The sequence below is a fragment of the Coregonus lavaretus genome (genome assembly GCF_964263955.1).
Source record: "Coregonus lavaretus genome assembly, chromosome: 33".
Lineage (NCBI taxonomy): Eukaryota > Metazoa > Chordata > Actinopteri > Salmoniformes > Salmonidae > Coregonus > Coregonus lavaretus.
Genome location: NC_140020.1, coordinates 3,425,509 through 3,448,336, shown reverse-complemented (window position 1 = coordinate 3,448,336; position 22,828 = coordinate 3,425,509). Strand labels below are relative to the sequence as shown.

The window sequence follows — 22,828 nt, the reverse complement described above, 5'->3', positions numbered from 1 at the left end:
CCACTGCTAGTACCACCACCACTGCTAGTACCACCACTACTGCTAGTGCCACCACTACTGCTAGTGCCACCACTACTGCTAGTGCCACCACTACTGCTAGTGCCAACACTACTGCTAGTACCACCACCACTGCTAGTACCACCACTACTGCTAGTACCACCACTACTGCTAGTGCCACCACTACTGCTAGTGCCACCACTACTGCTAGTGCCACCACTACTGCTAGTACCACCACTACTGCTAGTGCCAACACTACTGCTAGTACCACCACTACTGCTAGTACCACCACTACTGCCAACACTACTGCTAGTACCACCACTACTGCTAGTGCCACCACTACTGCTAGTGCCAACACTACTGCTAGTACCACCACTACTGCTAGTACCACCACTACTGCTAGTGCCAACACTACTGCTAGTACCACCACTACTGCCAACACTACTGCTAGTACCACCACTACTGCCAACACTACTGCTAGTACCACCACTACTGCTAGTGCCACCACTACTGCTAGTACCACCACTACTGCTAGTGCCAACACTACTGCTAGTACCACCACTACTGCCAACACTACTGCTAGTACCACCACTACTGCTAGTACCACCACTACTGCTACTGCCAACACTACTGCTAGTACCACCACTACTGCCGCTCCTGCTAGTACCACCAAGACTGCTAGTGCCACCACGACTGCTAGTGCCACCACTACTGCCAGTGCCACCACTACTGCTAGTGCCACCACTACTGCTAGTGCCACCACTACTGCCAGTGCCACCACTACTGCTAGTGCCACCACTACTGCTAGTGCCACCACCACTGCTAGTACCACCACTACTGCTAGTGCCAACACTACTGCTAGTACCACCACTACTGCCAACACTACTGCTAGTACCACCACTACTGCTAGTACCACCACTACTGCTAGTGCCAACACTACTGCTACTGCCAACACTACTGCTAGTACCACCACTACTGCCAACACTACTGCTAGTACCACCACTACTGCTAGTACCACCACTACTGCTAGTACCACCACTACTGCTAGTGCCAACACTACTGCTAGTACCACCACTACTGCTAGTACCACCACTACTGCCAACACTACTGCTAGTACCACCACTACTGCTAGTGCCAACACTACTGCTAGTACCACCACTACTGCTAGTACCACCACTACTGCTAGTACCACCACTACTGCTAATGCCACCACCACTGCTAGTACCACCACTACTGCTAGTGCCACCACTACTGCTAGTACCACCACTACTGCTAGTACCACCACTACTGCTAGTACCACCACTACTGCTAATGCCACCACCACTGCTAGTACCACCACTACTGCTAGTACCACCACTACTGCTAGTGCAACCACTACTGCTAGTACCACCACTACTGCTAATGCCACCACCACTGCTAGTACCACCACTACTGCTAGTGCCACCACTACTGCTAGTGCCAACACTACTGCTAGTACCACCACTACTGCCAACACTACTGCTAGTACCACCACTACTGCTAGTACCACCACTACTGCTAGTGCCAACACTACTGCTAGTACCACCACTACTGCTAGTACCACCACTACTGCTAGTACCACCAAGACTGCTAGTGCCACCACGACTGCTAGTGCCACCACTACTGCCAGTGCCACCACTACTGCCAGTGCCACCATTACTGCTAGTGCCGCTCCTGCTAATGCCACCACCACTGCTAGTGCCACCACTACTGCAAGTGCCACCCCTACTGCTAGTGCCACCACTACTGCTAGTACCACCACCACTGCTAGTACCACCACTACTGCCAACACTACTGCTAGTACCACCACTACTGCTAGTACCACCACTACTGCTAGTGCCAACACTACTGCTACTGCCAACACTACTGCTAGTACCACCACTACTGCCAACACTACTGCTAGTACCACCACTACTGCTAGTACCACCACTACTGCTAGTGCCAACACTACTGCTAGTACCACCACTACTGCTAGTACCACCACTACTGCCAACACTACTGCTAGTACCACCACTACTGCTAGTGCCAACACTACTGCTAGTACCACCACTACTGCTAGTACCACCACTACTGCTAGTACCACCACTACTGCTAATGCCACCACCACTGCTAGTACCACCACTACTGCTAGTGCCACCACTACTGCTAGTACCACCACTACTGCTAGTACCACCACTACTGCTAGTACCACCACTACTGCTAATGCCACCACCACTGCTAGTACCACCACTACTGCTAGTGCCACCACTACTGCTAGTACCACCACTACTGCTAATGCCACCACCACTGCTAGTACCACCACTACTGCTAGTGCCACCACTACTGCTAGTGCCAACACTACTGCTAGTACCACCACTACTGCCAACACTACTGCTAGTACCACCACTACTGCTAGTACCACCACTACTGCTAGTACCACCACTACTGCTAGTGCCACCACGACTGCTAGTGCCACCACTACTGCCAGTGCCACCACTACTGCCAGTGCCACCATTACTGCTAGTGCCGCTCCTGCTAATGCCACCACTACTGCTAGTGCCACCACTACTGCAAGTGCCACCACTACTGCTAGTGCCACCACTACTGCAAGTGCCACCCCTACTGCTAGTGCCACCACTACTGCTAGTACCACCACCACTGCTAGTACCACCACTACTGCTAGTACCACCACTACCGAGAGAGAGAGAGAGAGAGAGAGAGAGAGAGAGAGAGAGAGAGAGAGAGAGAGAGAGAGAGAGAGAGAGAGAGAGAGAGAGAGAGAGAGAGAGAGAGAGAGAGAGAGAGGAGAGAGAGCAGTGGAGAGGAATGGGAAACGGTAAATAAAGAGAGGACATGAGAACAAAAGGTGCAGCCGTCCCAGACAGGTAGCAAGTCATGCCAACAACTATAGTCAAAACTGTTCGCTGCTCTGGCACCCCAATGGTGGAACAAGCTCCCTCACGACGCCAGGACAGCGGAGTCACTCACCACCTTCCGGAGACATTTGAAACCCCACTTCTTTAAGGAATACCTGGGATAGGATAAAGTAATCCTTCTACCCCCCCCCCCCCCCACAAAAAAAAAAGAAAGAAAAAAAAGAAAAAAAAACATTGTAAAGTGGTTATCCCACTGGCTATAAGGTGAATGCACCTATTTGTAAGTCGCTCTGGATAAGAGCGTCTGCTAAATGACGTAAATGTAAATGTTAATGTGGTGACTGATGGCATATGGTTTACATCATTATCATGCTCATCAGTCCATTCATTGGCCACTCGTGCCCTGTGGATGGGGGCATTGTCATCCTATGGGGGCATAGCCATGGTAGCCAAAATAACGGCCTGCCCAGCATTTGTATACATGACCCTAAGCATGATGGGATGTTAATTGTTTAATACACTCAGGAACCAAGCCTGTGTAGAAGCACCTGCTTTCAACACACTTTGTTTCCCTCATTTACTCAAGTGTTTTCATTATTTTGGCAGTTACCTGTATCTTTTAGTCACCATTTTCTCTCACCCTCATTTTCTCCCTCCATCACCTGGTCTGTCCTTTCCTAGTGGTGGGAGACCACAATATGCTTATCATCATCAAACCATTGCTACACCACAGATATTTGGGCTACTATCGTTAAGCTTTCACAATAATATCTGTTCATTATGTTTACATAAGAAAACTACGGAATGTTTGAAGGGATTTAGATAGACAGTATGGTCTAACCCAGAGCTTTGGTGCAATATGGGGTCCTGTTGATTTTTCAATGCAGCCAATTCAGGAAAATAATGGAAATGTTATTCTTGAATTAAACAATTCGGTAACACTTTACTTGACACCCAGCATCATAAAACTTTATGACACGGTCATAACCATGTCATAATATGTCACAACAGCTGACATAACTTGTCATAACCTGTCATAATATGGTCATAGCACTGCCATGACACATATTTAGACCTGTTGTGACATATATTACGTTATTTTATGCCTGGTTATGACACCTACATAAGAGTGTCAAAGTCCACAAAACCTACCACACAAGGCAAAACGTTCCACTACACCATAAACATACTGTTGACAAGTAGGCTATGTTATATAACATTTTCTGAAATTGACCATATTAAATTATCATTGTAATTGTGCACACACTGATATCAGACATGCACCTACCCCAAAGCTCTGTTTGCTGATGACTGGGATGAATGCAGGAGCAGATTTCAGGAGCAGGACAAGACACCCTCTTTTTGACTGACTGATATAAGGGCATGTACGTGATAGGCCTATCTGGCCTATATGATTATGATGGTTATAACGCTTCTTGACAGTGTCATAAAGTGTATTTTCTTAGTCCAAGTAAAGTGATTTAAGAAATAAACTTTCAAAACGAAAGGAAACTTCTTGGCAGGGGAAAAATACATTTGAATAAATGTGGGTTGAGACACTTCTGTAGGTGTCATAACCAGCCGTAAAATAATGCAATATATGACTGTAAGTCGCTTTGGATAAAATCGTCTGCTAAATGGCATATTATTATTATTATTATTATTATGTCACAACAGGTGTAAATATATGGGTCATGACAGTGTTATGACCATATCATGACAGGTTATGACAAGTTATGTCAGCTGTTATGACATATTATGACATGGTTATGACACAGTTATGTCAGCTGTTATGACATGTTTATGACCATGAATTGACCCAAAACCACGGGAAATTTTTCTGAATGAACTTTATTGAGAACGGAATTGACCCCAAACCCGGAACACTATGGGCCTATTCCTAATTTAAGATTTGTATGCAGACTTTCATGTCAATTTTGTGTGAAAATGTTAGCTCCAAATGTTACACTGGGATCTTGAGTAAAGACAAGCCATAGACAGCAGAGCTGACCTTTCAACCCACTCGCTCCTGCCATCCTATAGGCTAGGAGGTCACAAATACCACAGGCTCCACTTCATCAGCGCTTATTAACAGGCCACCTAGAAATCATTAGGACACTAGTGGGAACACACACACACGTTTCTCTAACGCACACACAAACATGCACACATACAGTATACACTGCACAAAACAAAGCCCACACACACACTGCCAGATACACAGCCATCAACATCAAACACATAACTAGAAAGATGAAAAATCGTAAAGGGGTGACATTTTGACAGCACAGAAAAAGTTGCACTCTTGTCAAACCAGACCATCACTTCAAATAGCTGCATAAATTACTGTCCTGAGTGTCCTCTCGTGATTGCTGTACAATGAAAAGCTATGAAACAATTTCCGGCAGTAATACTTGACACTTTTTTTGGATGGTCAAAATGAGTTGGCTAACATTTGGTCAGAAAGCTCTAGTTGCAGCGTCATTTGCTGTTAAGGCTGTTATGGATTGATAAGGAATTGAAAAACTGAATGGTTGAAAGACTAATGTGAAGTGGCTAATAACTCTGGCTGCACATCTGACTGGCTGACTTACTGCAAATTATAAATTATGTGACTAAACAACAACAAAAACATAAAGAAGAGGAAACTGTATTATGAAGCCAAGATCAATGATATAAAGAATGATGGAAGAAAAACTTTGGAGTACTTTAAATGAAATTATGGGCAGAAAGACAAATTCAACTCCACCTTTCATTGAATCAGATGGCTTATTCATCACAAAACCATTTCATGTTGCAAATTATTTTTAATGATTACTTAATTGGCAAAGTGGGCAAAGTTTGGCAGGAAATGCCAACAACGAACAGTGAGCCATCGTACTCATGCATAAAAAACTAATAATATAAGAAAAGCATTGTAAATTTGAATTTTGTCAAGCTAGTGTGGAAGTGGTTAAACAATTATTGTTATGGATCAATAATGATAAACTTCCTGGCATTGACAACTTATATGGAAAGCTACTGAGGATGGTAGCTGACTATAGCCACTCCGATCTGCCATATCTTTAATCTGAGCCTAGAGGAAAGTGTTTGTCTCTGGCCTGGAGGGAAGCCAGTCATTCCGCTACCCAAGAGTGGTAAAGCGGCCTTTACTGGTTCTGACAGCTGCCAGCTCTTAGCAAACTGTTGGAATTTTTTTTGTTGACCAAACACAATGCTATTTCTCTGTAAACAAATTGACATCAGACTTTCAGCATGCTTATAGAGAAGGGCACTCAACATGTACTGCACTGACACAAATGACTGATGATTTGTTGAAAGAAATTGATAATAAGAAGATTGTGGGAGCTGTACTGTTAGATTTCAGAGCAGCGTTTGATATTATTGACCATAACCTGTTGTTTAGAAAACCTATGTGTTACGGCTTTTCAACCTCTGCCATATCGTGGATTCAGAGCTACTGTATCTATCTAATAGAACTCAGAGAGTTTTCTTTAACGGAAGCTTCTCTAATGTCAAATATGTAAAGTGTGGTGTACCGCAGGGCAGCTCTTTAGGCCCTCTACACATTTCTATTTTTACCAATGACCTGTCACTGGCATTAAAACAAAGAATGTGTGTCCATGTATGCTGATGATTCAACCAAATACGCGTCAGCAACCACAGCCAATGAAGACACCGAAACCCTTAAAGAGTTGCAGTCAGTTTTGGAATGGGTGGCCAGTAATAAATTGGTCCTGAACATCTCTAAAATTAAGAGCATTGTACTTGTCACGATCGTCATATATAGAGGACCAAGGCGCAGCGTTGCAGGCAAACATACTCTTTAATTAGAGACACGATCAAAACAACAAACGATACGTGACAGTTCACGGTCTAACATAAACAGACTTGAAACAAAATCCCACAACCACGAATGAAAATCATACAGTTTAAATATGGCTCCCAATCAGGAGACAACCAACGACAGCTGACACTCGTTGCCTCTGATTGGGAGTCACTCAGGCAAACATAGAAACAGACGAACTAGAACCCCCAACATAGAAATATAACACATAGATCTACACACCCTGGCTCAACATAACAGTGTCCCCAGAGCCAGGGCGTGACAGTATTTAGTACAAATCATTCCCTAAGTTCTAGACCTCAGTTGAATCTGGTAATGAATGGTGTGGCTGTTGAACAAGTTGAGGAGACTAAATTACTTGGTGTTACCTTAGATTGTAAACTGTCATGATCAAAACATATAGATTCAATGGTTGTAAAGATGGGGAGAGGTCTGTCCGTAATAAAGAGATGCTCTGCTTTTTTGACACCACACTCCACTAAGCAAGTCCTGCAGGCTCTAGTTTTATCTTATCTTGATTATTGTCCAGTCGTGTGGTCAAGTGCCGCAAAGAAGGACCTAGTTAAGCTGCAGCTGGCCCAGAACAAGTGGCACGTCTTGTTCTTCATTGCAATTAGAGGACTAATATTAATAGTAAGCATGCTAGTCTCTCTTGGCTAAGAGTTGAGGAAAGGCTGACTGCATCACTTCCATGTTTTTAGAAGAAACTATGGTGTTGGAAATTCCAAATTGTTTGCATAGTCAACTTATACACAGCTCTGACACACACACTTACCCCACCAGACATAACACCAGAAGTATTTTCACAGTCCCCAGGTCCAGAACAAATTGAAGGAAGTTGTATTATACAGAGCTTCCTTCCATCTCATATAGCGCAAGTGAACAGCAAACCTGGTTTCAAAAAACAAACAAAGCAACACCTCACGGCACACCGCCTCTCCCCTATGTGACCTACTTGTTGTGTATATGTACTGATATGTATGTGTAACTGATAGATGCACACACACTACATGTTAATGTTTTTAAATGTATGTAAATTGTCAAGTATTTCGTTATGTGTCGGACCCCAGTAAGACTAGCTGTCACCATTGCCATCGGCTAATGGGGAGCCTAATAAATCTAATAAAAATTAGCAAGACATAACCAATGTCATCATGACAATGTCTGGTTCTAATAACAACTGACTTGACACATTCAAGACAAACAACATGAATACGGTTAGCTAGTTAGGGTTGAACTAGCTCACATACAGCTGAATGAAACGTCACAACATAATGTTACGTCAATAGACATACTGAAAAACCTGCTACGTCATGATGACGACATCCCCAACAAACTCTTTATTACGGAGGGCTCAACTGGAGTGCTATCGAGATTTGTTGGTGTTCTTTTTGCTTCTATTTTATTAAAGGAGTGGGGCAATTCCACTTCTCTCATTTATCGGATAAGATAGATCGAGAGGAAAGATATAGGAGAGTTTCTGAAATAGCAGTAGGCCCGATTTGAAACCATGCTGCGGTGGTACAGTGCCTCCAGAAAGTATTCACACCCCTTGACTATTTCCACATTTTGCTGTGTTACAAAGTGGGAATAAAATGGATTTAATTGTTATGTTTTGTCAACGATCTACACAAAATACTCTAATGTGAAAGTGGAAGAAAAGTACTTTTCTTTTATTAAAAGGAAAATAAAAACGCTAATATATTTTGATTAGATAAGTATTCAACCACCAGAGTCAATACATGTTAGAATCACCTTTGGCAGCGATTACAGCTGTGAGTCTTTCTGGGTAAGTCTCTTATGAGCTTGAAAACCTGGATTGTACAATATTTGCCCATTATTATTTTTTAAATTCTTCAAGCTCTGTCAGGTTTGATTGTTGATAACTGCTAGACAGCCATTTTTTAAGTCTTGCCATTGATTTTCAAGCCGATTTAAGTCAAAACTCTAACTAGGCCACACAGGAACATTCACTGTCATCTTGGTAAGTAGCCCCAGTGTATATTTGGCCATGCGTTTTAGGTTATTGTCCTGCTGAAAGGTGGATTTGTCTCGCAGTGTCTGTTGGAAAGCAGACTGAACCAGGTTTTCCTCTAGGACTTTGCCTGTGCTTAGCTCTATTCCATTTCTTTTTACCCTAAAAAAAATAACTCCCTAGTCCTTGCCGATGACCAGCATACCAATAACATGATGCAGCCACCACCATGTATGAAAATATGAAGAGTGGTACTCAGTGATGTGTTGTGTTGGATTTGCCCCAAACATAATGCTTTGTATTCAGGAGAATAAATTAATTTCTTTGCCACATTTTTTGCAGTATTACTTTACTGCCTTATTGCAAACAGGATGAATGTTTGGGAATATTTTTATTCTGTACAGGGTTCCTTCTTTTCACACTGTCATTTAGTTTAGTATTGTGGATTAACTACAACTTTGTTGATCCATCATCAGTGTTCTCCTATCACAGCCATTTAAAATCTGTAACTGGTTTAAAAATCACCATTGGCCTCATGGTGAAATCCTCGAGCGGATTCCTTCCTCTCCGTCAACAGAGTTAGGAAGGACGCCTGTATCTTTGTAGTGACTGGGTGTATTGATACACCATCCAAAGTGTAATTAATAACTTCACCATGCTCAAAGGGAAATTCAATGTCTGCTTTTTAAATTTTTACCCATCTACCAATAGGTGTCCTTCTTTGCGAGGCATTGGAAAACCTCCCTGGTCTTTGTCGTTAAATCTGTGCTTGAAATTCACTGCTTGGCTGAGGGACCTCACATATAATTGTATGTGTGGGGTACAGAGCTGGGGTAGTCATTCAAAAATAATTTTAAACACCATTATTGCACACAGAGTTAGTCCATGCAACTTATCTGACATTTCAGCTTTACATTTTTTATTAATTTGTAAAAAATATAATTCTACTTTGACATTATGGGGTATTGTGTGTAGCTCAGCGACACAAAACCGAAATGTAATATATTTTAAAACTCAGGCTGTAACAACAAAACTGTGGAAAAAGTAAAAGGGGTGTGAATACTTTCTGAAGGCACTGAATGCGTGTTCCAGAGACAGTGGCTTCGACCACTGGACCAACCCAGGCCATATTCTGTTGGTATTCTTATCAGTGGTGTTGTGTTGGGTAGGCAGGTTGTTTGTGCACAGTAGCTGGGCCTTAATTTCACTTCTAGCTGGCTCTCAGGCCACAGGCAGATTAACACTTCCTACCCTGACCTCACCCACACCCACACACACACACACACAGATGTCGGATCTTAATTTGGCCCCTTTCGTCGCAGGAGGAAAAAATAATCCTGCAGCATGAGGATCTGAATGAATATTTAGAATCACCGCCAGGGTGCAGCTGGAAGCAGAGTTTGTAGCTATTTTAGACTGCAGGTCCACTAGGCGTCAGTTTAAGTAGACTATGTAGCGCCTCTTGTGAATTCTTAAATGGATTATAATAAATTGACAGGGGGTAGATGTTTTCTTTAAATCAGTTATTAAAATAAAAAAATATATTGTTTTATTATATGTTCAAGGCAAGCAATAGTCAGAATAAATGTATACATCCTCAGTGCCTGTGTGGTCCAGTGGATACAGCAGCTGACAGCAGCTGAGTCGGCATGGGTTGGAATCCGGCCCACTACTGCCCTTTGAATTTTTTGGAGGAACTAGTACTTTTCTAGTTACTCTCCGTGTACTTTTACTCAAGTAATTTATGAAGGAATTAAACTGACTTTTTACTCCGTTACATTTTACCAAATCACTTCAGCTACATAGATGTATATTATTATATCGTTGCTGTTGGATAAAAAAAGCTCGTAAAATAGCTTGTCATCAACGCTCTTAAGTCCATTGGCTCTCAAAGTTGTCCGTCAAACCCTGTCGTCTCCACCACGGCTCTTGAAGTGAAGCACGTGTAATCACTCCTGAGGACATTTTTTGTTTGTGGGTTCTTAGCTAGACGCAATCAGAGGTAAGTAGCACTTTAATAACCTTCTGACTTTGTAATATTATATATTTCTGGAATAAAGATAAGAATTTCTCGGAAATTATGTTTTGAGGGCGAGTGCAAAGCAAATGGCTAGGTGCTAATTAGATGGCTAGTTAGCTAGCTTTGGCTAACACAGAATCGGACAGACAAAGTTTAATCTCCTGCCTTTAGCTTCCCATATGATCTCTGCTTGTTGGCCAACTAGCCACCTTGTCATTGGCATCAAGAGAACAGATTAATCAGATGTGTGTGACAATAGCCAACTAGCCATCACATTAGGTTACCACTAGATAAGCTGGCTAAGCTAGCTAGCTGCAGTGTCAAGCGCAGCATACTCCCACTATATTGCTCTCTCTCACCCTGTGTGTGTGTGTGTGTGTGTGTGTGTGTGTGTGTGTGTGTGTGTGTGTGTGTTCAGAAGAGGAAGGTAAATCCAGTTGTCTAGAAGGGATACAACTTTTGTCAAAAATGTACTTTTCATAGCAGGTTATGAGAACTTACGCAGCAGGTTAGGATAATTAACGTAGCAGGTTAGGGTAGGTCAAGGTTAGGGAAAGGGTTAGGATTAGCTAAAATACCCCAAAAATCTACTTGATGTCAATTTGACAAAAACTGTATCCCATCTAGACATGACTGGTAAATCCTACCTTGGCAGGAAAAATATGATTAAGTTGACGATGGCAATTGTTTTCTGCACTGTTTGATTATTTATTACTTATATGACTCTTACCTGAATATCTACCTTGATGTTTAATTCCATGCTGAAATGTGTCTGATTTGCATAATAGTAACATGATTGATAATGACATTTCGATATTGATTGTTGTTTGACTGTTGTAACCCTTACCTGATCCTCCTTGATATTTCGTTCTGAGTGAAAAATGAAACGTCACACTTGGTGTAAATCTTTTTAGTACGCATTCACCATCACATGTACTTGAAATGATATTGTGAAATTAATTTTCATTAATGCTATTGAAATTGTGAAATGATTCCAATGTCTCGATTACCATTTAACCTTTTATGAAATTGAGCACATTAATAGATATTAAGTCAACTTTGAATAAGACCGTTATTGAAACTGTACAGGCTATGGACTTTGTTTGATGCCAGTCAAAAGTGATCAATTTTCATTCGGAAGAGTCAGCTTTTTAAACCAACATGGCTCAGATTTAATTGTTTTTACATTGTAGTAAAACAAAATACCTCATTTGATATGCGTTGACATCAAATTACATGGCATTACTACATTCTGTAGCAATGTATGTTTTGTTTAATTTAAAAAATACATACAATTGAATGCGATTTGATTAAAATTAACGCCTTTAACTGCAGTAGATGCAAAAAGGTGAGCGGATCATACCTGTGCTGGAGGACATTTGCAAGATGGTGCTGGCAGGCTTAAATAATAAGTGAATGTCAAATAAATTGCATTAAATTGTCCTTTTTGTTTGCTGTCACAGTTTACCATAAGGTGTAAAAAAATGACCTAACTAAAATTTGTAACTAGTACTTAAGTAGTTTTCTGACCGTATACTTTTTTATTCCTACTTGAGTAGTTTCTTAAGATGGCTATTTTTACTTGAGTAAATTACAATCTAAGTAACAGTACTTTTACTTAAGTTCAGATTTTCAGTACACTACCCACCTCTGCAAATTATACATAGCCTAACTATAAAACATGGGCGAGCATCCACACTGGAGGAAAGCTTATCGTTCTACAGTAGGCCTACATCTGTCAATCAACTGATGGCCCAACTCAGCCCATCAACTCAGCCCATCAACTCAGCCCATCAACTCAGCCCATCAACTCAGCCCATCAACTCAGCCCATCAACTCAGCCCATCAACTCAGCCCATCAACTCAGCCCATCAACTCAGCCCATCAACTCAGCCAGGGAAACAAACAGTAGCATATTATCGGTTTTCAAACCATTCATTATGTGACAATGGATAGGCTAATGGGAAGCCTACAAAATGTAGCGTATTGGAATATAATCAAATAACAAGGGGTCTATTGCAAGCAATGGATGGCATGAGATCATCGCCAGCTGATGTCTCGTTAAACCATCAATTCGCGCTAAATTCACCCGCACAGCTGATCTCAATTGCAACTATTATTGGTCACCTCATTACCGCGCCCTAAAACATGACGTCAGTGTCACCTAATGCCGCGTTCAAAACAACTAGGAACTCGGAAATCTCCGACTTCCAACTTCAGTGTGTTCAAGACAACTGGGAACCCGGGAAAAAACAAGCTCAGATTGGGAAAAATAGTTTTGAAAGGTCATCCAACTCCGAATTCCAAGTCGGAAACTGGCATCTTTCTAGAGGTCCGACTTTCCGACCTGAAGATCACCCACGTCATGATCTGACCTAGTTTTTTTTTTTTTCGAGTTCCCAGATGTCTTGTAAAAAATAAATAAATAAAAAACTATCAGATCTCTTTTTAATGATGTGATGACGAAGGCAGGCGACAAGCTTAGGTCTGCACATTAAGCCCACAGAAACGCATTGGGCTGTATTCTGGACATATTTTGGCGAGAGTGAGCCCTCTCGCTTCTCCTCTTCCTCTCTGCTAAGGCAGATTAAAAAAAAAAAACTAGGTCAGATCATGACGACACTTTGTATGAATGGAAACTAATGTTGGTGTAGCGTACTGTTATTATTTTAGTAGTTTCCTATGTATGTTATCCAACAGTGTCTTGTATGGTCATTTCTTATCAAGATCGGGGGTACAATATCCCTGGACTGTCCATAGACCACCCCAGGCCACGATTGAACACTTGACACTGTAGCCTAGTGGAGACCAATATCTATCTTGTGTTATTAAGCTATATGAAACGACGGTTGTTGATTTGCATTTCGGATGTTGCAGTAATAGGACATAGGCCTAGTGTTTGAGCGAACGATTGAGAATATTATGATAGCAAGCCTGATCCCAATGACACGACTGCACCCACATGGAGAGAAAGAGAACTGCTCATTTTCAAGAAATCACGATGCTAATTTGAATTTCCTGATGCAGCAGGGAAATTCTCCTCAATTAAAAAAATAAATAATCTAGTTCAGATCTGACATCTATACACTCATAAATGTGTACACACACACACACACACACGCACACACACACACACACACACACACACACACACACACTTGCAGAAACACTAAGACCTGTACATATGCATGCATGCACGCATACACTCACAGGCACACACACACGTCTCTGGCCATCGTAACTAGTAGCATGACACCTGATCTAGCTGTACTCTGTCAGTGGTCAACATGACTTGTCCTGTATGGGTTAAGATGTCCAAAGACAAATGCTGTGACTGTGCTGTCCAATGCAATGACCTGTCCCAAATTGAAATGGGTTTTGTTCCAGGTTGTCTTTTTTGCAGTCAAGCTATGAATCTCTAAAAAGATTACCAGATCATATTTATGGGGTTCCTGAGACATAATAATCAGTGCAGCAAGACTGCAAAGACGATGACCTGGAACAGGCGTGAAGATGAAAACGGCATCCTTCTAGTGGACTAATATGGTGAGTGTGTCCTTCTAGTGGACTACTATGGTGAGTGTGTCCTTCTAGTGGACTAATATGGTGAGTGTGTCCTACTATTGGACTAATATGGTGAGTGTGTCCTACTATTGGACTAATATGGCGAGTGTGTCCTTCTAGTGGACTAATATGGTGAGTGTGTCCTTCTAGTGGACTAATATGGTGAGTGTGTCCTTCTAGTGGACTACTATGGTGAGTGTGTCCTTCTAGTGGACTAATATGGTGAGTGTGTCCTACTATTGGACTAATATGGTGAGTGTGTCCTACTATTGGACTAATATGGCGAGTGTGTCCTTCTAGTGGACTAATATGGTGAGTGTGTCCTTCTAGTGGACTAATATGGTGAGTGTGTCCTTCTAGTGGACTAATATGGTGAGTGTGTCCTTCTAGTGGACTAATATGGTGAGTGTGTCCTTCTAGTGGACTAATATGGTGAGTGTGTCCTTCTAGTGGACTAATATGGTGAGTGTGTCCTTCTAGTGGACTAATATGAGTGAGTGTGTCCTTCTAGTGGACTAATATGGTGAGTGTGTCCTACTATTGGACTAATATGGCGAGTGTGTCCTTCTAGTGGACTAATATGGTGAGTGTGTCCTACTATTGGACTAATATGGCGAGTGTGTCCTTCTAGTGGACTAATATGGTGAGTGTGTCCTTCTAGTGGACTAATATGGTGAGTGTGTCCTTCTAGTGGACTAATATGGTGAGTGTGTCCTTCTAGTGGACTAATATGGTGAGTGTGTCCTACTATTGGACTAATATGGTGAGTGTGTCCTACTATTGGACTAATATGGTGAGTGTGTCCTTCTAGTGGACTAATATGGTGAGTGTGTCCTTCTAGTGGACTAATATGGTGAGTGTGTCCTACTATTGGACTAATATGGTGAGTGTGTCACGAACCATGAAGGTGGACAAGATGTCACCACCGCGGTTTGGCCCTGCACTTTCACTGCTTACCGTCTTGAGGGTTTGGCTTGAAACAAACCACACAGTTCAGGACAGTTAAATGTGGCTTTCTCTTATTGGATCGACACCGGTGATAGCTGACTGGGGTTTCAGTGGTTGCTTTTCATGAGCAAGGCCAAAAAAAACAACAACAAAAAAATAATTGCAGAACACGCTGGGATAAAACGCTGCGTCACTGGCCTCCAGTCCTACTGTTCTACTGGACAAATGTTGTAATGGATGTCCTCTGACACTCTCTTTGATGGCAGTGTCAGTATCACAGGGAGATGGTTTTTGATTTCCATGTACATATCAAGGCCCTGTTCAAATACTAAAAAGTGCTCATCCTCACTTTCATCCTTCCCTTTCACCGATTTCACCAAACTGGATAGGTGAAAGCTATGTAATAAAACCCTTTCCATGTGTGTTAGATCAGTGATTACTTCAAGGAGAAGGATGAAGGATGTGTAATAAAAGTACTCCATGCCCTGGGAGGCGGAGACAAAACGAGACATGCTTCCACCCGTGACCCAATTTCCTGCACCCAAGAAGCACTGCAGGAAATAAACAGTGCCCAACAAGACTCCTGAACACATTTCACATTTACATTTTAGCAGACGATCTTATCCATAGTGACTTACAGTAGTGAGTGCATACATCTTGATACTTTTTTTTGTACTGGTCCCCCGTGGGAATCGAACCCACAACCCTGGCGTTGAAAGCGCCATGCTCTACCAACTGAGCCAAACAGGACCACATATAAGGAAGTACTCCCGAGTGGCGCAGCGGTCTAAGGCACTGCATCTCAGTGCTAGAGGCGTCACTACAGACCCTGGTTCGATTCAAGGTTGTATCACAATCCGGCCGTGATTGCCATAGAGTGGCGCACAATTGGCCCAGCGTCGTTCGGGTTTGGCCGGGGTAGGCCGTCGTTGTAAATAAGAATGTGTTCTTAACTGACTTGCCTAGTTAAATAAAGGTTAAATAACACTTTATTTTAAGAATGTGAAATGTCTGAATAATAGTAGAGAGAATGATTTATTTCAGCTTTTATTTCTTTCATCACATTCCCAGTGGGTCAGAAGTTTACATACACTCAATTAGTATTTGGTAGGATTAAATTGTTTAACTTGGGTCAAATGTTTCGGGTAGCCTTCCACAAGCTTCCCACAATAAGTTGGGTGAATTTTGGCCCATTCCTCCTGGCAGAACTGGTGTAACTGAGTCAGGTTTGTAGGCCTCCTTGCTCGCAAACGCTTTTTCAGTTCTGCCCACACATTTTCTATAGGATAGAGGTCAGGGCTTTGTGATGGCCACTCCAATACCTTGACTTTGTTGTCCTTAAGCCATTTTGCCACAACTTTGGAAGTATGCTTGGGGTCATTGTCCGTTTGGAAGACCCATTTGCGACCAAGCTTTAACTTCCTAACTGATGTCTTGAGATGTTGCTTCAATATATCCACATAATTTTCCTTCCTCATGATACCATCTATTTTGTGAAGTGCACCAGTCCCTCCTGCAGCAAAGCACCCCCACTGCATGATGCTGCCACCCCCGTGCTTCACGGTTGGGATGGTGTTCTTCGGCTTGCAAGCAACCCCCTTTTTCCTCCAAACATAACGATGGTCATTATGGCCAAACATATCTATTTTTCTTTCATCAGACCAGAGGACATTTCTCCAAAAAGTACGATCTTTGTCCCCATGTGCAGTTGCAAACCGTAGTCTGGCTTTTTTATGGCGGTTTTGGAGCAGTGGCTTCTTCCTTGCTGAGCGGCCTTTCAGGTTATGTCGATATAGGACTCGTTTTACTGTGAATATAGATACGTTTGAACCTGCTTCCTCCAGCATCTTCACAAGTTCCTTTGCTGTTGTTCTGGGATTGATTTGCACTTTTCGCACCAAAGTATGTTCATCTCTAGGAGACAGAACACGTCTCCTTCCTGAGCAGTATGACGGCTGCGTGGTCCCATGGTGTTTATACTTGCGTACTATTGTTTGTACAGATGATCGTGGTACCTTCAGGCATTTGGATATTGCTCCCAAGGATGAACCAAACTTGTGGAGGTCTACCATTTTTTTTCTGAGGTCTTGGCTGATTTCTTTTGATTTTCCCATGATGTCAAGCAAAGAGGCACTGAGTTTGAAGGTAGGCCTTGAAATACATCCACAGGTACACCTCCAACTGACTCAAATTATGTCAATTAGCCTATCAGAAGCTTCTAAAGCCATGATATCATTTTCTGGAATTTTCCAAGCTGTTTAAAGGCACAGTCAACATAGTGTATGTAAACTTCTGACCCACTGGAATTGTGATACAGTGAATTATAAGTGAAATAATCTGTCCGTAAACAATTGTTGGAAAAATTACTTGTGTCATGCACAAAGTAGATGTCCTAACCGACTTGCCAAAACTATAGTTTGTTAACAAGAAATTTGTGGAGTGGTTGAAAAACAAGTTTTAATGATGCCAACCTAAGTGTATGTAAACTTCCGACTTCAACTGTATACAATATGAAGTTCAGCTGAACTAATTTACCTAGTTTATTTGGTCTACTATCAGGTTTATTTTGGTCTGAATTGGGCGTCTGTTGGTCGAGATGCTGGTGTTTTCTAGTATCAACCCTCTCGTTTGAAGTGACCTAGCTTCAGGGGGAAATGACAAGATCCTATGGAAATATGACTACCGTCGAGCACATCACAAATATCTCTACATGCCAGGGAGGTGGCCCTAAAGAGAATGCCCCTTGCCTTTAGTGAGTAGACAATGTAATAAAAGGAAAAATAAAACCTCTGTGGCTTTCGAGCTATCTGGGTAGCTCTTTTACTCAGATTGCTCATATGAACCCTAGAAGGCAGTTAATTTCAGTGAAGGGGGTATATTGGTCACCCAACCCCCTGAAATTCGCTTGTTCAAGACAATCCTCGGTTATGGATGATGAACGCCCTTAGCGCCGGGTGGTGACTCATCGCTTCACAAACAGAGCCCGGGAGGAAGGAAGCAGTCTGGCTAGGTGGTGTGGGTGTGGTGTGGTAGCGAGGATTGCCTGAGTCTGCCTGGGGTCATGGAGGGTCATGGAGAGACCGGTTGCTGGAGAGATTTAACGCAGCCACAGCACCCCAGCCCTGACCGTCGCCTGGCCTGGCACCTCAAATACGACCTAGACATGAGCACCTCCGAGGTCAAATGTCTGAAAAAAGAATTATGAGGAAAGAAGATAATACGTGCAGTGTGACGGCGGCTCAGCCGTGCCGACCCAAAAATAAAACAAAAACAATCCCGTCACAGTACTGCCTCTAAAGCTGTGGTGACGATGGTGCTGCACTATGGAGTGGTAAGGGGGAAAAAATATATATATATATTGCACAGGGAAAACAAATCTCACTCTCCTGTAGAAAGAAAAACAGGAAAGGGAATGTTCCAGAAACATTTGATGGCAGTGTGCCTCTGGAGTGCCAGAGAGAGGAGAGGGAGAGTCCGGGCCGAGAGGAACCACTTACGGGCCTGCGCTTCCCCCATGGAGGGCGGCCACCTGTATCCTTCACAGACACAACAACGACATCTGGGGGAGTAGACATCAGCTGAGGCAGGCTAATGCCCTGCAGCGACGTTTGCATCCAGAGGGGTCGGAGTCTCAGTGTCTCATGACTCTAACCAGGACTCAACTCCACATCAACTGACACAGATAGGCCTAGTTATTTCCTTTACAGTCATTCAAAGCTATTAAAACAGAATTTGTGAATTTTGTGGCTGGGGAAAGTGATATTTTTTTTGTGGGGGGGGGGGGTGCCCCAAAATCGGTTCTCTCTCCACCTCTTCTCCTCTAGCGCGTCTCCCGATAGGAGAATACTCTGCAGCTGCTACCCACACCGTGATACATAACGTCTGGTGACTCAGTCTGCAGAAGACATCGGCAAGGAACACGGAGGAAATTGAGTAATGTTGGGACTACAAAGAAACACACAATCAATCTTCCCAGAGCCCTTGGATGATGGGCGTCTGTGGATCTCTTAAAGATAAAGTGTGATGGATGTCATACGACACATCACCGTAGACACTCATTTCTTTAGAATGGTAGCAGAGGTGTATAATTCATTTGGCTGGCTCCTCATCCTAACATCCTATGAAAGCAATCCTTATTTTGAATCTGAATGACCCCCCCCCCCCCCTCAACCCACAAAATAGAGTGCGCTATGCAAAAGCAAGACAGCTCCCTCAGACGTTATGAAGATGCAGGTCGAGCCCAGACACAACAGCTAAACAGATGAGTAAACAAATGGAGAGGCACAGACATAACAGCAACCGTCCCTTTCTGCTACTGGCTGATGTCAACGCCAATGAGGTCACTGCCTTGCCAGAAGCAAAATGGGACTGGCCAACATAGCTAAGGGCCGCCAGACAACCCTGTTCGCTCCGGCGCACGCATTCCTGAGGCATCGCTAACTGTAGTCCCGGTCCCAAAACTGTGGGTTACACCTACAAAAAACACCTTACAGTACCTGCTCGCCCCTCTGCTTCCACAATAGGGTAATTGCAGTATGTGGAGGAGTTGGAAACTAAAGGTTGTTATTCAATCAAAAGCGTTAACTGGGAGTTTCCCGGTTTGGAGCAAAAAATCCTTCTTCCCGTACTGTGAGGAAGATGAATGAACACCATAATTGGGCATCTTTTTGTTTCACACATGAATCATTCTCTTCCTGATTATATTCATCCAAACATGCAGCACCGTACAGGCAGACTATCGTTTCGTCTTTCCACCAGAAATTCACAGTGGCCAGCTTGGATTGAATACGGCCTCATACTAGTGGAATAATAGAGATTATTGTGTAGACACTCATTTCAATCCATAAACACAACAGTGTGAAAACATTTTGAATGTGAAACCGCTATGTTGATACGGAGCTGACACTGACAAGATACAATGACTTGTCCCGTGTAGCTCAGTTGGTAGAGCATGGCGCTTGCAACGCCAGGGTTGTGGGTTCGATTCCCACGGGGGGCCAGTATAAAAAAATATATAACAAATATTTAAAAATGTATGAACTCACTAACTGTAAGTCGCTCTGGATAAGAGCGTCTGCTAAATTACTAAAATGTAAAAGTAATGATAGTAATTAGTGTCTGAATACAAACTGTGTGTATGGCACTAACATTTAGAGGTAAAATCAACTGATGTTATCTACCAAAGCTGGCAAACAATTCTCCTGACCAATATCGCCCCCTCCTTCCACCCCCACACATCCTATGGCTGACTAACATAACTCACGACACCCAGGTAAGGGTGACGTCATCACACCTCTAGCAGATCCCCCTTGATGTGTTTGAAGGATTTCACTGGTATACTTCAGACTCATCCTCCGCTACTTGTATTCACGTCCCGGTGCCCTGACCCCGGTCTTAATAAAACCACTTGCTTCTAAAAGCAGTAAGATTGACTGACTCCGCAGTGAGGCTCTCCTCCCACTCCCACCAATTACATAAGAGGTCACACGTCACACCAACGCAAATAAAAATAGCTGCAGCGAACGAGTCTGTGAAACAAACTGATGAGCGCAAGAGGGGAGGTAAAGAAGGCTGGAGGGGTGAAAATGTTTTAGCTGGACAAAGGTGCCCATTGTCTGAATGAGGTCCTTAATTTAGGATGCCCAGATGGGCTGTAAAAAAAAGAATTACAAATAATACAAATGTAAAAATTAAAAAAGGCTGGACATACTTTCCACCTAAATGCTGGAAATGTTCAAATATTACATGAGAGTGAATGACAGATCCATTTAACAGCAGTGAAGAGAGACGGCTTTATATAGTTCCCATTGGGGGTATTCAGGTGAGTTTAACATTCAAAATGATTTACCACTACAGCATTTACTGTGTACTGTATTACCACTCGTATCCTTCAAGTCCTGATCAACTAACTTTGTCCCAAAGCTGCCATAGTAATCCAGTTGAACAGACTGAGCAGACCTTTCAACATGGACTCAGAGGTCTTCCTCAGTGACCAGTACTGGGAGGAAGGGTCAGACCATAGAGACTATGACTTATCAGACAATGCTTTATGAGGACATAAAGCGTTGTGAGGACAAAGTGTTGTGAGAACATAAAGTGTTGTGAGAACATAAAGTGTTGTGAGGACATAAAGTGTTGTGAGGACAAAGTGTTGTGAGGACAAAGCGTTGTAAGAACATAAAGTGTTGTGAGAACATAAAGTGTTGTGAGGACATAAAGTGTTGTGAGGACATAAAGTGTTGTGAGGACAAAGTGTTGTGAGGACATAAAGTGTTGTGAGGACAAAGTGTTGTGAGGACAAAGCGTTGTAAGAACATAAAGTGTTGTGAGGACATAAAGTGTTGTGAGGACATAAAGCGTTGTGAGGACATAAAGCGTTGTGAGGACATAAAGCGTTGTGAGGACAAAGTTTTGTGAGGACATAAAGTGTTGTGAGGACAAAATGTTGTGAGGACAAAGTGTTGTGAGGACAAAGTGTTGTGAGGACATAAAGTGTAGTGAGGACATAAAGCGTTGTAAGAACATAAAGTGTTTTGAGGACAAAAAGTGTTATGAGGACACATCAAGCTTGTTCAGAGAACTGTGGTGCCCCGTGTCACCACCTGCCTTCCTGGGCACACAGCACAGCCGACCCTATCCGGCTCCGTTGGACGCCCACTGGAGGCTCAGTTACGCAACGGCGCAGCAACCAGAAAGTGTTTATAACCACTTCATCACTCAGATGCCTGTTGGCTTTGCCTGCCGACCCAGAAAGCAGTGTGCCTCCTGGTGAAGTGCTAAGCAACCGGGTGGAGAGCGAGAGAGAAACTAGAGAGAGTGCAGCATGACGCTCGCCCGCTCTCCTCTCCTTCATCGTCCTTGTGTCCATCCCCTCTCTCCTCTCATCCTGTATACCCACAGTTCAAGCCACGGGCTGTCGATTGGCCAGCGAATGGAAAGCAAACCAAATCGATGGCCTGGAAAAACAAGTGCTGGCTAATTATAGGAGTTGGTGGGGTGGCGGGGGGATGAACATCATCAGTCTCACACCGACCCCAATGTGACAGTCTGATCTATATAGCTGAAGGAAGGGGGTCGGACAGGGCAGTAGCCGCAGTCTGGTAAATTGCCACCCAGGGGCACCATAGCAACGTCTACTACAATTCCATGTGGGTCGAAATGTATTTGTATATATGATATTACTTGTTGGCACGTGCCCTAATTTTGGGTTATGGTTACTCTGCCACAAAACATTATCAGGGGAAAAGGTCATGATGTCCAAGTTACGGCACTCAAAATAGTATTTTAAATAAAAAAAGTCCAGAAAGACGTCACCTCACCATACATTTATTTTTGGGCCAGCTGGCATGTTTTAGCATCGGATCATTTCAGCTTTCATCAGAGTATAATAATAAAATGGGCCTTGAGGAGGAAGGTTTTGGTACTGTGTGCTCCAGACCCTCCAACGGCCTCCTCTCCCCTTTCCTTTTCCCCGCTACAGCACAGTTGCTGATTCTCTTTCCTTGTCGGCAGGGCCAGCGCTGTTCTTTCACCAGCCTCTAATTCTGATATCTCCTCCGAGGGTATTATTAGCAGCCTCTGAAATCCAAGTCCGCTGAGGGTTC

General features: G+C 43.1%; 1 protein-coding gene across 2 annotated transcripts in view; it reads right to left on the bottom strand.

Moving 5' to 3' along the window:
* The window catches only part of LOC311108188 (MAP/microtubule affinity-regulating kinase 3-like), a 109,406-nt gene that overhangs the window by 76,822 nt on the left and 9,756 nt on the right, over positions 1-22,828 (bottom strand). The gene's annotated exons all lie outside the window — the stretch shown is intronic.